The sequence below is a fragment of the Crocuta crocuta genome, unplaced genomic scaffold, assembly GCF_008692635.1.
Source record: "Crocuta crocuta isolate KB4526 unplaced genomic scaffold, BGI_CrCroc_1.0 scaffold518, whole genome shotgun sequence".
Taxonomy (NCBI): domain Eukaryota; kingdom Metazoa; phylum Chordata; class Mammalia; order Carnivora; family Hyaenidae; genus Crocuta; species Crocuta crocuta.
This window is the reverse complement of record NW_027530514.1, coordinates 1,468,965-1,485,220: the sequence shown is the minus strand read 5'-3', so window position 1 is coordinate 1,485,220 and position 16,256 is coordinate 1,468,965. Positions and strand designations below refer to the sequence as shown.

The following is a 16,256-nucleotide window of genomic DNA, read 5'->3' as shown; positions in this document are numbered from 1 at the left end:
ATTTTTAAAAAATATTTTTATTTATTTCTAGGAGAGAGAGAGAGAGACAGTGTTTTATTTATTTATTTTTTTAAATATTTTTATTTCTAGGAGAGTGATCTGAGCTTCTTAAGCAGGAGTGATTTGCCTTGTTATGAGAAGGATTAAATCAGAGGCACATCTTCCTAAACGGACTGGGTCACATTTCACCTCCCCTGCTTCCAACAGTTGGTAACTTAAAATATTATTTTGTATTAAAAGAGAAACAGAGGGGGCACCTGGGTGGCTCAGTCAGTTAAGTGTCTGACTTCAGCTCAGGTCATGATCTCACAGTTCATGAGTTGGAGCCCCATGTCAGGCTCTGTGCTGACAGCTCAGAGCCTGGAGCCTGCTTCAGATTCTGTGTCTCCCTCTCTCTCTGCCCCTTGCCTGCTCACACACTCTCTCTCTCTTTGTCTGTCAAAAATAAAAAAAAAAAAACATTTAAAAAACCTTTTAAGAGAAACAGATATACAATATATAATTTTAAATTTCCATGTACTTTTAAAGAATAGGAGTGCTTGGGTGGCTCTGTCATTTGAGCATCTCACTTCAGCTCATGATCCCACAGTTGGTGAGTTTGAGCCCCACATCAGGCTCTGTGCTGACAGCTCAGAGCCTGGAGCCTGCTTTGGATTCTGTGTCTCCTTCTCTCTCTGCCCCTCCCTTTCTCATAGTCTGTCTCTTGGTGTCTCAAAAATAAATAAACAATAAAAAATTGTTTAATTAAAAAATACAACAAAGAATAATATTCAAAGAAATATTGTGCTTGTATTGATTGACCATCCCTCCAACTAATGGGATGTATTTACCTTTGACTTAAGGATACTTACATAGACATGCTGAAAAAGAATGGAAAGATATCAAAAAACTGGGTATCTACGTATGGACTCAGAACAGACAGGTAAAGCACAATCTTAGGAAGACTAGAGCAACTCTAGAGACCAAGACTGAAATCCATGCAAGGCTGAATAAATAAGCTAGTTCTCTTCCATATTTTCTACCTGCTTCCTTTCCATAGAACTGAAGCAGAGAGTCATGGAGTCTCAGGGTTCAGAGAGACTTTTTAGGGCCATTAAATCCAATCTTCTTATTACATAAACGTTCCACAAGTCTTAAGAAGTGGTTTTCAAGTATCTTCTGGAATACTTTCAAAGACAAAAACCTCATTACTATTTAAGGAAGCTCTTTCTACCTTCCAAGAATGGGGATTGTTTAGAAGTACATGGCTGGTTGAACACTGCTTTCTAAAGTCAGATAGCAAGAAGGAAAATGGGCCATAGAAACCTATGTACCCTGCCTTCTCATTCAGTGCTTTTTTCACAAAACTTTAGTAGAAATACTTGATTATAAATTGGTCTAAAGGAAACTGAGTTGGCAGCTTTAAGGGAGGTCCTAATTCAAGCCAGAGGGAAAAGAACAAATGACATCATAGGAAGTTATGAAACCTAATTCAGTAGAGAAACAGAGAATTGACCACAGCCTCAGACAACTTACTCCTTATCACAACTTACTAGTGAGTGATAGGTCTTTTTTACTGAAGAATGTCTCCTCCTTTGTTCCTCATTTTCCTCTCCTAGGTTCTAGAGTTTGCAGGTGGCCCAGATGTATACCATTATCTAGTTGCAGGGGAAGGGGGTGTAATATTTGGAAGCTATTGTCCTATTTTTGAATCAACAAAATTAAAGATTCTATAATATATCGCAAGCAATTCTAGCATTCCACAAAAAAATTCTATAAAAATATCTACAAAAATTCTACAAAAAACAAAAATCACAGAAAATCTATCATTACCCTCAATTCTAGAAAGTAAACTGCATGTCACTTTTAAATAAAAATAAAAAGAACTTAGGACATTATTTAAGTAATAAAAGCACTGCACTTATAATTAAGCCATGGATTTTTCTCTCTTAAAAGTGCAGAACTTCTTGTAAAGATTTTGTTATAAACAAATTCTACATTTGTTTCATGATAGCCACCACTCTAATATCATCACCAGTCCTTTTTAATGCCATATGAACTGGAAATCTATACAATGATAGGCTATGTATGAAAGCCAACCAAATTTGGGGATCTACAGACTGACATTTAGCTCCTGTTCCCCACCCACTAACGTGAAGGCTTATAGTGGAATGTGCCTGGGCCACACATGTGCATAGAATTCTGTCAAATCTCTTCCTATTAGCGACACTAAGGAGGAAAATCATCCTATTCAAACAACAGCAGAAGAAACTCCAGTGATCTAAGCCTTTTTAAAGCATGACTAGACATCCTAGGTTAAGGAGACATGGAAGAAAGACCACCAGCATTAAAGAGAACAAACAAAGCCAATATACAAAACATTGACTTGAGGAACTAATAATAATCTGGGTTATAAACTATTTTGAATTTATGTATATAATAAGTTCACCATTCTAACAGCCTTAAGAGGTAGATACTGTATTACTCCATTTTGTGGAAGAAGAAATTAAGGTACAGTGGAGCCACAGGCCTGGTCACACATGCAGGGAATAATCTGCTCCTTCTATGAAGTGCCGCCTATGTGAACCTCGAGGCCCACCTGGCTAGAGTGGCTCCAGCAACTCCAAGAGAAAAGAATTCAGAATGGAATTCAACCTTCTCAGCTTCAAAACAGAAAGCCGAAAACTGCTTGGAGTGAGAAAGCTAAACTCATGCTTAAAGCAGAAAAAAATTTTTAAGTCAAATTATTAGCAGCAGAAGATAAACACAGTCCTTTCTACAACCAAAAAGTAAGAAAGAAAGACTCTATTATTGAGCATAATATGGTGGAAGAATTGGAATATAAATTATTGGCAGGAAACTAGGAAGAGCAAAAATCTAGCAACAATTGGCCAAAATACATAATGATATAAACAGACTCTAGCATTAGTGAAAGGAAGTGAAAACCACACCTAATTTTATTGAAAAGCTCAGAGAAATCATGGAAACAGCTGAAAATGCAATGAACTCTCTTAAATAAGAACAGAGGTTGATATATGAAGAGCTTATTAAAGAAGAGAAAACAACTAATGACTTGAATGATGTATCCAGAAAACCTGACGCATGGGCTTTGGATCACTCAGAAACACACAGAGTTTTCACAGCCATGTCCTGCGAAGTTCCTGTAGACAAAGTACCACCACACGCTCTTGCAAGAGAAATGCAGATTCTGAAAAAATTCTTTCAGCAAACAGGAGGACTATGAGGGCACCGGTCCATTATGATTACCAGAACTTTGTAAAAGTGAGAAACAAACATAAACAGAAGGCAACATTAATGGGAGAAGTTCTTAGAACACTACTCTGAAAGAACACAGGATGAAGTGCAACAGCAGAAAAAAATATAGAAAAATTCCTGATTCTAAATGAAAGAAAAAAAGTCTATTAAAAGAATTGGAAAACTAAGGGGTGCCTGGGTAGCTCAGTTGGTTAAGCATCCGACTCTTGGTTTCAGCTCAGGTCATGATCTCGTGGTTTGTGTGTTTGAGCCCCGCATCAGGCTATGTGCTGATAGCGTGGAGTCTCCTTGGGATTCTCTCTCTCTCCCTCTCTCTCTGCCCCTCCCTGGCTCACTTTCTCTGTCTCTCAAAATAAATAAATAAACTAAGAAAAAAAAAGAACTGGAAAACTCAAAACAGCAAAAAGGAAAATTTTCAAGTTAAAGACGGAGGACATACTTCTGCTTCTTCATAATAAACAAGAAGATGATGAAAGTAAAAAGAGGAACAAAGAAGAAACAAATTGTTAGTCTAAGCTTGCAAAAAACAGGAACAGGAAAGTATATAAAGGTCAATGAAATACATTTGTCATGTTTAGAAGAAGTTAAGAGAAAGAGAAAAATGTAGCAGAAAGAGCACAGATGCTCATTTAAACTAAAGTTACTATTAGAAAGTTACACCCAGGAGAAGAAAAAATAGAAAAACTTTCGAGGCTTGCAAAGGAGATATGGGCAAAGGCAGAAAACAGGAAAACTGCTGCTAGGTTTCAAGAAAGAGATTTACATAAACTTGAATAAAAATTTCTAGATAGTTAGGGCTATCTAACTCAGCCGGTTGAGTGTTGAACTCTTGATTTAAGTTCAAGTCATGATCCCAGGGTTGTCAGATCGAGCCTCACGTTGGGCTGTGCACTCAGTGTGAAGCCTGCTTTGGGTTCTCTCTCCCACTCTCTCTGTCCCTCTCCCCACTCACACTCGCTCACTCGTGCTCTCTCACTCTCTCTCAAATACAAAAAAAAAAAAGAAGAAAAGAAAAATCTAGATAGACAAAGGAGGAGGAGAAGGCAGAAAACCAAGAAGACCAGAAAAATTAAGAGTGAAAACATGTTAGTAGACATCCCTGTAGGCTTTACAAACTTACCACAGGTTGGAAAGAATGGACCAGAGATATAGGACCAAGTTCGGGGTCACTTCTGCCTATTCCCCACTGGGTTATTCCAACTTAGAGACAGGGAGAATAGAGATAAAGAACTTCATATACAGTTGATCAGAATGTTAGCATATTCAATTATCTTGGAAATTTAGTGATTGAACACTTTTGTCACTAACCTAATCTATTAATTGATTCTTAGTCGTATTATGTGAATTGCCAGGTATGAAGTTCCATAGTGACGTTGTTAATATTTCTTGTTTCTATTAAGAAGGTATTTAATTTATATGTTGGCCTACTACTGATGTAAAAGCTATTGAAATAAGCTTACATTACAAATATTATTTAATGCACAGTAAGTGGAGAAGCTTTTTGCTTCTTTATGGAATAACTGCTATGCCCAGATCGCGAGTCCCCAGAGACCTCCAAGGAGCCGGCACCGATGCAAGAACAAAAGGGTCTTTATTACAAGCTCGAGCAGGGCCTCACCCGTCTTTCAGCGNAGAACAAAAGGGTCTTTATTACAAGCTCGAGCAGGGGCTCACCCGTCTTTCAGCGCAGCAGCAGCAAAGTGAAGCCCCGAACAGTGGGGAGCAGGGTTTTTATGGGGTAAGGGTGGGGGTGTTACCGTGCACACGTTGTATGTTTTGCATTATTACATAAGCACCAATCATAATTGTACAATACCCATAGTAACAGCATAGTAACAGTTTTGACCATTCAGTATCTGCGAGGTGTCCGTTACTTTTGGCGGGACCCAATCATGACCTTTGAGAGTCTTTTAAAATGACCAATTATGAGGTGGGCTCAGGGAATCTACGTGGGGCTTATGCAAGCGGTGATTGATTGGCAAGTTTGTACAAAGTAACTGCCTGCAGTTCCCAGCCCTGACTCGTCTCCAAGACTACAGGAATGTTACACATTTCTTGATTGGCAGATCTGAGGGTGGTCTGAGGGTGGCTTCAGCTGAGGCTTTTCCTGGAACTGGGCTACTGCAGTGTGAGGTTGTTTCTAATGGAGGACTTAATTTCAGGCTCCTCATAACAAAATTAGTTGGAACAATTTCAGAGTGGCATTTTTTTAAACTCAAAATTTGCAACTTTTAGAACTTGGAGATAAGTTAGCTTGAGAAACAAAAATGTTTTCTTTCTAGAGGTATAAAATAAGTTCATAGTTTTTCTAAGTTTAAGGAATTGATAGTTTGGCAATTACTGTACTTTTGTATCATAACCATTTTATATTTGAAGCAAAAAAAAATAAAGCATAAAGAAAGAAAATGAGAAAGAAACTAAAACACAAAGTTCCCAAAGGACACAAAACCATTACTGAGCTGAGATTTAAATTCAGGCCTTCTTATTCTAGAGTCCATCCTCTAACAACTATGCAGACCACCTCCAGTAGCAGAAGAATTTAAATATCTATTATTCTATCTAAATAAATATTGGTTATTGAGAAAGACTTATAACCTTAAAACAAGAACAGGATACTGTGAGAAAGGAATAAACAGACCCAGAAAGGGCTCCTAAGTGTTAACAATGTGAATAAATTAAATAAAACAATAAAAGGACCAGAAAACAATTTCCCAGAGCTACCGAAATAGTTCCAGGGGATTCAGTTTACACAGCACCCCTGATCTGCAGTGACTGAATCTAGCAGTCACTGGAGCTGTTCCCATGGTTAGGGAGTCAGGTTGCTGCTGCTACAAAGGGCCTGCGGCGACAGCTACCTCTGGTCCCTCGGGTCACCTAAGGACACGACCTGAGAGCACCTTGCCGGCTGCCCCTGCAGCATCTTTTGCCTCCTACTCTGAGGATTCCTTGTTGTTGCTGACAAACTTCTTGCCGCTAACAACTATACAACTTGCAATTACTGAGGGGTTACTGGCCCCATGGAACAATCCTTGACCAAAAGGAGAGGGGATTGAGCAAACACAAAACGCACTCTTTCCCTTCAGAGGGACTGTGTGGAGATGCATAGCTTTCAGTTTCTTTTCTGAAGATATGCTGTGGGACCTAGGACCCAGCTCTCAGCTTTTCACAAATCTGTGTCCTCCTCAGTAATACCCTTTCCTCTCTTGCCTTACACCTGTTTGCTCTCATTCCTGGTTCTCTGGCCCTGCACTCCCCAGTAGTAAGATTTTACCTCAGGTGCTGTCTTCTAGAAAATCCAGTCCAAGACAATAGTCTGAGAGAAGGGCAGAATCGGTCTTGAGGTGATACAGCCATGACCACTCTTTCGGAAGAAGCCTCATCTCGTGGGATCTTGGGAGTTCTTCTGAGGCAGGCTAGGGAGTCCTGGGATGAGAAACACCTGGGTGCCAGGTGCCAGAGGCACCTGAGCTCCTCTGTAAGGGGTCTGGCTTATGTCACCTTATCAGCCAAACCCCAGCTCTCTGGGAAGCGTTGGCTCCCTCTGCCCCTTCCGAGTCGCAGTGCAGTGGGCCTTGCCCCAGGGGCCTGGCCAGCTGTGGGGAATGGGCTCTTGCCCAAAGGCAGTGCAGGAGCCAACCACTGAGGCCAGACGCGGGGCAGGAACTGTACATATGAAGGCTGCAAATCTTTTTTGTGTGTGTGTGTGTGTAACATCAAGTAGAAACAGCGTGTAATTTCTTTTTTTTTTTACAAATAGTTTATTGTCAAATTAGTTTCCACATTAACACCCAGTGCTCATCCCCACAAGTGCCCTCCTCCATGCCCATCCCCCCTCCCCCCCACATCCATCAGTCCTCGGNAGGCCAGACGCGGGGCAGGAACTGTACATATGAAGGCTGCAAATCTTTTTTTTTGTGTGTGTGTGTAACATCAAGTAGAAACAGTNCCTCCTAATCCTTCTATATGTGCAAACATATATTTGTCCTTCTCTGCCTGACTTATTTCACTCTGAAGGCTGCAAATCTATAGATTTCCAGGAAGGCTCACCGTGTGCACAGACAATGAACTTAAAAAACCATTTCTTAGACATACCAGCATGACATTTCAAAGCAACAAATAAACTAAAGATTATAAAATCTTCAATTGAAAAAAAATAATACATCACTTACAAAGGAACAAGAATCAGTCTGGCATTGCACCCCTAGAGGCTAGAAACAGAGGAGAAATGCCTTCAAAGATTACAATCAGCCAAACTACTCCCAGCCAGAGTGAAAGAGAAGCAAAACAAAGAAACAATTCAGACGTGCAAAGAATTAGATAATTTTCCCCATACACATCTTTCTAAGAGAAGTTACCTAAGAATGTATTCCAGGAAAACAGGCGTATTCAAGAAAAAGGAAGACAGACTGAGGAGACAGTGATTTCAAGTTGGAAGGGCAAAAAAGAGAAGTTATAGGATAACAGATAAACAGACCACTTAAAAACAAAACCAGCCCGATTGGAATAGGTTAACACAAGCCTGGGGAACAAAGGGAGTTGCACAGACTAGTATGATGTAGTCTCAAAATGTGAAGGAGAGGGTTAAGACAAATGCCACAAGAAATCAAGAAAACAATTTGAAATTCTAAACAAAATGCCTGAAAAAGTCATTACCTAAAAACCAAGGAGATTATGATGTTACATAATTTTAAGTTATTGGGGAGTATAAGAAAAGTTAATCCATTTGACCTTGATGCTTGAAATTGTCCAGCAGTGGCATAAGGGTCGTGAAATCAGGCAAGAAAGTGTAATTCCAGCCTACTATCTGGCAACATTGTAATTTTCTTCACAGTGGGGGATATTTGCAGAGTAGTAATAATAGAATGCTGTTTGTTGGTTTTCTATCTTTTAGCATGAATCTATATATAAAGCAAGAGAGATTTGGTTACTGAGGAAGGGATAAAATGTAATGATAAACTCTGAGTGTAGTTGATAGGAGACAGGAGGTAGGAGACGGACTGTAAGAATGTTCATATTCTTATTTTACAGAATGAGGAAATAAGAAATACTGTTGAAAGTGGTTGGAAAATTCAGCCACAAGAGTCAAATGACTTTGGGACAGAGTGCAATGAAAAATGAAGGTGAAGCCTAGGAGAGAATCCTAAAGAATATCACAAGTTAAAAAGGGGCTCCTGGGTGGCTCAGTCAGTTAAGTATCCGACTTCGGCTTAGGTCATTATCTCAGTTTCCAGGCCAGCATTGGGCTGTCTGCTGTAAGCACAGAGCCGGCTTCAGATCCTCTGTTCTCCTCTCTCTCTGCCCCACCCCCCTTCTCAAAAATAAATAAACATTAAAAAAAAGAAGAAAGAAAAGATAGTGCAGTAAGGACTTTGTGAAGGCACAGAAAGGGAAGAGGAAGAGCAAAGGAAAAAGGTAAAGAAAGTGAAACCTTGGGGAGAGGATGAACTCAACTGTAACAAATGCTGCTGAATTCCAGCAAGATAAGCAGTGGGTGTGTCCTTTGAATTTGGCAGCAGGAAGAAGAACAATGGGAGCTGTAGCCAGGGAACAGTGTATTGCCGTAAATAATACTTTATTTAAGAAAGTAAGGCACAGGTGCAGCAGGTTTGGGTGATCCTAAAGTTTGGGAGCAAAGGAGAGAAAAGTAGAAGGGTAGCAACCGGTGACACTGGATCATAGGACCATTTTGGAGTTGTCAGATATAAAGGGAGATGGACACTTTCAAATGCTGGTAGGAAGAGGTGGTGGAGAGGGAGGGGTTGGAGCAGGAAGGATGTGGGGGGCCCAAGACCAGAGGACAAAGTCCACAGGAAAGGGCATTTCCTCCCCTGCAGCAGGAGGAAGGAGGGAGCAGCTGATGTAATTAGAGTTAGATGTGCAGCAGCAGGAATTTGGGCAAGTTCCTGTCTGACAGCTTCTAATTCCGCTATGAAGGAAGAGGCCTGCCCCGTCTGCTGAAAGAGAACAAGCAAGCAGATTAGGACTTGCTTTATTGTATGATTTTTTCCCTTCAGCACTCTGCAATCTAGGGCGAGGCAAGGCAGGTGGAGAGCTGAGTTCATTCAAGATTGGGGTTTTGCTAGGTGGGTGTTAGAAGTGAATAGATACTTTCTGGGAGCACAAAGAAGGGAAGGCAGGGGCAGGCCTATTAGTAAAAGGGTAATTCATCAAAAGCTAATTTTGCAAATAGTGAAAGACCTTCAATTATGTACTGAAATAAACCTTTTTCTTTTAATGGAAAGCAGGAAACAAGAGGGTTATAAGGTACAATTTGAATAATGAATCTAACAGAAATAATGTTTACATTTAGGATTTATTAACCTACCTTGGGCTGGAGGAAAGCCCTGAATGCTCCCTTCCAAAGTGGGCCAATTGAAAAATTCCAGAATGTAGGGTTTCTCTGCTCCTTAACCTCAGTCTTAGCAGACAATAGAGACGCATCCTAGAGAAACAGGCCCAGCCCACCTCGTGTTTAGGTGCCAGTTGGGGCAGGAAACCACTGATTGTAAATTTCTATGGAACTGTTCCACTGTGAACATGTGGGAAAGGTGCATGCAAATGTGGACCATTCTAGAAAAGGGCTTGATATTCCTGAAGGCAGCCAACTGGGCATTGTGTTTCCCTGGCCTCAGCTCCACTCAGCTTTTCTGGAATGACATTTTGGCAGCTCACATCCCTTCATCAGGCATCTGTGGGACTTTAGCGATGGTGCTGGCTCAGGAAGAGAGGCCTGCCAGGTGATGGAGGACTCCGGTCCAATGACACTATCATTTTGAAATGACTGCAAGAGCTGCTTTTTATTCAGGTCCTCTAAGAAGGTCTAGCAGTCTGGATTCTGTAGCATGAAAACAAAGAGCTCCCATATTAGGGTGTGTTGGAAGATATGAGGCATTTCTGAAGGCGATGAGATGCGAAGTGGTTGGTCACTGTTGCCATATATCCCGTAAAATAGACCTGACCCAAATCTATTATTAGAGACTAATTTCAGCCCCTTCTCTTTGTTTGCTGCTGTTACCTGCAAGCTCAGAAGCATCACTTAGCAATACACTGACACATGCTTTTTGTGCCAGAGGGGAGGCTGAGTGCAAAAGGAAAGCGGGGACTGTGTCTGAGTGACCCTGGCTGACAGAAATCCCTAAGGATAGCGTGTGACAGGTTTAGCTTGTGCTTCATACTAGAATGATTGCTTGGTCTGGACTTTGCACTCTCAAGGACATACAGAGATACACATTCCTTTGTTCATTTATTTATTTGAACATTTGTTTAGGGTTTTTATGTGCCATGCACTGTGCTAGAAACCAGAGATGGAAATCCTAATAAAAACAAGATCCTTATTCATGAGGGCTCAGGGTCTATTTCCTGTCTTCTTTTTTTTTCTGAACCCCCCACAGTACATTACTTGGGTCTCCTTTGAGACTTTCATTTCCCTTCACTTTGAGCAATAGTTATTTATTTAAGCGTCCTCTCCTCTTACACTTCTGGCTAGATTTTGCAAAATGGTTGTGGTGCGTCCATTTGACCCACAAATAGGCTTTTTCCCCTTTTTCCTCCTGTAGAACTTTAAACCTAGAATTAGTTACGAGATATAAAATATAAAAGACTTCTCCTAAAAATGTGGATTTATAACTTCTCTTAAAATATCAGAAGATCTCCAGCCCTGGGTACAGTTTCCCACATCTGAAGCGGGGTCATAGCTGCCCCTTAATGAGCATGCACTTTCCAAGATGCCCAGTCCCTTTGCCTATTTGTTGTAGTGCCTTTTTTGCCTCTGGAAATCTTGAGACTAGTTAGGAAAATATGATTAGAGACCACGTGTGAGTCAGTTAGAACTTGGACTGCTCCATGTGGTGGCTGGGAAAAAACAAGGGAAGAACACAAGAAAGAAAATACAAAGGAAAAGTGTTCAGGATTTAGTGACCAATCCAGTATGGCTTGACGGGAAAGGAGTTTTGGCCCGGAGTGGCCAGCAGAGTGGGGACGTTTATGATAAGCATGGCTGGTAGTCAGTCAGATGTTTCTTACGGATGGTGCATACATCCGCAGCTGCTTTGAGAGTTGGCTGGTAATGACTTGTAGTTGCCACCTCCTCCAGAAATTGCCGTGCACTGAAGGAATGAGAGCACAAACACTGAGAGGTTACATATCGCGCTCTCTGGGGAGACAGCATACAGTCAATGATTCATTGGCAAGGATGTACAAAAGACAATCCTTCTTGCCTCACAGTGGAATCAACTCAGTGGTACAATTTATGCTTCACAGTTCCCCACAGATCAGGCTTAAGCTGGATTCCAGTTGGGACTACTGCCTTATTTAGTTTCCTTCTCCTCCATACGTCACTTGCTTGACTCCTTTTATCCCAAGAGTGCTCTCTCAATAAACCATGAATACCAGAATCTCAGTGAATCACGTACTTCTTGGGAACGCAGGCTTAGAGAGCGTTCATAACAGAATTATGTAGTTTAAAACCTGGGAAATGGCTAATGGTGGGGAGTTAAGATCTAGGAGCTCCTCCATGTAGGGATTCTTTTATAATCATGGTTTTATCTCTAGCTCTGCAGCACAGGGCCTGGCAAATACATTGCGCAGCAAATTGTGTTTTGTTTGTCAAATGAATTTGATTTGGAGTCTATTGAGTTTGAAGGGGCAGCAGAACATCCAGTGTGAGATATGGTACACGGGCACAGGAAAGGGGTTGTGGCTGCATACTTAAGATTTTCACAGGGAAAGAAACAATTCAAGAAAGAGGCAGTAATTAGTGTCAAGTCCAAATAAAATCTCAAGTCTTTTCAATGTAAAACAGCCAATGTTTGTCTTTACCTCAATTAGGAACATAACTACAATTACTCTAGATCAATGATTTACAGTCCTTTGGTAATTTTTAGGCAACAATCCAATTAGTGAGTTTTGCTCCCTACTAGTAAGTAGGTCCAGTGGAAAAGATTAACATTTGATTGGAGAGGTACTTGTGGATTTTGTTTATTTCTTCTATATTCTATTGCCAAACAACTGAGCAAGTCACCTGAGATTCTTTTAGGACAAGGGTGTGCAAAATAAATAAACTAATCAAGAGTTTATTGTATTTACCCTTAAGAGATTTATGCTTATCTCTCTTCACTACATTGATTATGTTTTTAAAAATAGAAATTAATAAAAAACAGACAAGAGCATTCAGATATCCCAAAGATGACATTATTTATCTTTTCAAATACAAGTCTCCAGTAATCCAAGGAGAGTGGTTTTGAATGCTTTAAATCTTGGTTGTCTAATTTCATCCCATAAACTGTAATTATAGCTCTTTATAACATGCTAAATAATTCCTCGCTTACTGGATGTTTATACCTTTCAAATATTTATAGACTGTCATCACTCCTTAGTCATCTCTTTGCAAAGTTGCACATATTTTGTTCCTATAATGTTGTTCATAAATCAATTTCCTCAATACTAAGCTGCTTTTCTTAGTTCTCCACTCAATTTGTTTCCATCTTTTTAATATAGTGCTAATCAAAGTTAAATGAGATATTTTGGGCTCAATTTATCCTAAGGCTGTTTGAGAGGGTTTCAAATTTCCTCACCTGGATTAGAGTTCCTCATTTATATATAGCTCAGAATAGTGCTGACTTTATCAGTGTTTTTATCATTTTGCTTTGAAGAGTCATAACTAATTTCCCATGTAATGGCACTCAAAAATCTCTGTGCCATTGCTGTTTCTTCACTGATCACTGAATATGCAGGAACTAAATGAGTTCAGAATATATTTCTATAATTTGCTTCTTATTATGCAAAACTGAATCATAGTTCCAGCTTCTTAATATCCATAAACTATTATTATTTCCCATTGTCCTTCCAAATCAGTAATATCTGGAAACTTAAAAAATATTCCTTTCATTCTAGATTGTTCAGAAAGATATTAAATTCTTCCTTGCAACTGCATTTTTAGTCTTTCAACATAATTATTTCTTTCCAACCAATGTTTCAGTTGCCCTGGCTGTATCATTATTATGATAATTTATTAAGACAATTCCCTTTCCTAATTATAACTTAAGCATATCACCCTGCTGATGGGATACTATACATATACCCTAAGTGTAACTGATATATAAAAATAATATGAAATGCTCAATATTATCTTCTTCAAGAAACATAATTCCTCAACAACCATTTCCTATATTTATATATTTCAAGTTTTAAAACATTTCACTTCCATTTTTCAGTTTAATAGCCTCATGGGAGGGGCACCTGGGTCACTCAGTCAGTTAAACATCTGTCTTCGGCTCAGGTCATGATCTCATAGTTCATGGGTTTGAGCCCCACATTGGGCTCTGTGCTGACCGCTCAGAGCCTGGAGGCTGTTTTGGATTCTGTGTCTCCCTCTCTCTACTTCTCCCCCACTCAGGCTTGCCCGCGAGTTCTCTCTCTCAAAATAATAAATAAACATTTAAAAAAGTAAAAAAGGAAAACCTCATGGGGCATCTGGGTGTTTCAATTGGTTAAGCATCCAACTCTTGTTTTTGGCTCAGGTCATGATCTTATGGTTTGTGAGTTCAAGCCCCACATCTAGTTCTGCACTGACAGCTTAGAGCCTGCTTGGGATTTTCCATCCCCCTCTCTCTCTGCTGCTCCCCTTCTTGCAAGCTGTTTCTCAAAAATAAATAAATAAACATTAAAAAATAATAAAAGCCTCATGTGACTTTCTAGTACCATATTAGTAATAATGTGGGTGTGGCCTCTGAAGGGCCCACTCAGTCTGACCCCACCCCTCCTCCCTGTTATCAGCTCTTTCAACTCAGTCCGGAGCCCTGTGCTCCACTACACACAAGGGATTTCTGTGAAGACTTTAGAAGGATCTTCACAGAATTAGTTTTTCCCTTTCCCAATACTTATTACCTTAATTTGTACTTCTTTCACAGCTTTTGTTTCACTCAAAGTTTTACTGTCATTTGTATACATTGTTATCTCCCACACATCATTATGTGAGTTTTATTTTTCCATGCCTAGTGCCTTATAGGAGAAGTACTGAAAAAGTGTTGAATAATGGCAACTCCAGACTTTCTACCTAAGGTTTTGGGTCATAGTCTAGTTGCGGGGAGAGTTGGAAACTGGAAGACCTGTCCTGAAGCTGTGTTGGTAGAGCAAACACATGGCATTTACTTTGATTGCTTATTTGGGAGTGGCTCTGGGTGCCTCCATAGAGGTCATAGGGGGCTACAAACCTCTGTGCACCCCTTGGTGGTGGAAGCAATCAGGGAGGAAGGAAATGAGGACAGTAAGGCTCAGAATGGTGAAATGACTTACAGAAGTCACCCTGTGATTGACTGGATTAAAAATCATGGGCTTGTGTTTTCACTCCTGGTTGTGTTCCAATAATTCATTACTCTGTTTTACTTGGGTGTTTCTCTTAATGCCCAATTCCTGACTCATAATGACATCTGACAGAGCAGATGACGTTTTTCTACCCTCATGTAATCTGTTTGGAAGATAGAATCATCCTGTCTCATCCTGACCGTATATTAATCAGTGTCTAGTCAGGAAAACAGAAACCACTCTAGGTTCGTCAAACAGAGGGGACATTATACAATGCATTGGTTTCAATGGTGTTGAAACCGTTGGGGCAAAAGGCAGAAGGTGGGGTAACCAGGAGTTAGTCATTGTAAGAAGTCACCACCAGCCCTGGCTGGAAGAACACAAGGAAAGACACAGTGCTGCCAGACCCAGGATATTGCTCATAGTGGACATCGCCAGAGGCCAGAAGCCACTCCACTGACAAATCCATTGTCATTGGTGCTGCAGCTGCTGAAGGCCATGGAGGGCACAGCCAGCTGGCTTCATGGCTGCTTTTTTGGTGCTTTAACTGTGAACAGTGCCATCAGCCCAGTCCAAGAGGCTAAAAGACCACTGAAGCCTGAGACCATCCACTGCTGTCAAAAATAGCATTTGTTTAGAAGAAAAAATGTCCCTTTTCCTTCAACTTTCCAATCTTATGCTAGTGCTCTTTATGGAAGAACTCATCCAGAAGTCATCTGGCTAAGAAGTCAGGGAAATTTTTTTTTTTTAATATTTTTATTTATTTCTAGGAGAGAGAGAGACAGCGTGAGCAGGGGAGGGCCAGAGAGAGAGGGAGATACAGACTCTGAAACAGGCTCCAGGCTCTGAGCTGGCAGTCAGCACAGAACCCGACGCGGGGCTCGAACCCACAAACCGCGAGATCATGACCTAAGCGAAAGTCGTACTTAAAGTACTTAAAATACTTAAAGTCGCTTAACCGACTAAGCCACCCAGGTGCCCAGAAGTCAGGGAAATTTAATTTTCAGTGTTTCAGGGCTAGAATGTGAGAAGATAGAAAAGAAACTAACAGAATGGGGAAATGAGTGTCACACCCGCCTAATTCCACCAAATCTTTGGCATAATTCCAATTTTCTAGTCTCCCACCCATGAAATAATAGCAGCTTAAGTTTAAATATTAATGCAACAAACTTTATTACCTGGTAAAAGTAGTCTTGGTGTGTACAAAATTTCCAGTTATTTCTTTAGATCAGTGTTTTCTACAGAATGCATCCTGAAGAATGATCTATTGGTCCCATGAGTTGGAGAAACTCTGCACTTTATACTTGCCCTTGGAATTGCATACTTCATTTAGTACATGACAGTCTCTGAGAAATTCATCAGTCCTAATTGAATTTGACATTTTTGACTTTGTAATTGCTATGCATTAGTGACAAAAATGGTCACAGTCTCTGCTACCTGGAGTTTAGGAGAAAGATGCAGGGAATAAAGTAAGCAGAGAAATCTTGTGTGTGTGTGTGTGTTTGTGTGTGTGTGTGTGTGTATGCATGCTAGTATATGTAATTTAAGCCAGGGTTATGAATGAAACAAATAGGATGCAGTGAAAGAAAATATTAGAAAGGACGATGGACCAAATTACCTAGTATGTTTGGTGCAGACTCTTTGAGGAAGTGACATTTTAGCTGAGACGTTAAAGAGCAGATGGAATCAGTCATAATGCC

The 16,256-nt window shown here is 40.3% G+C and overlaps 1 pseudogene; it reads left to right on the top strand.

Moving 5' to 3' along the window:
• Positions 1-903: 903 nt before the first annotated feature.
• Positions 904-4,475, top strand: LOC144234090 (coiled-coil domain-containing protein 112-like; annotated as a pseudogene).
• The last annotated feature ends 11,781 nt before the right edge of the window (positions 4,476-16,256 follow it).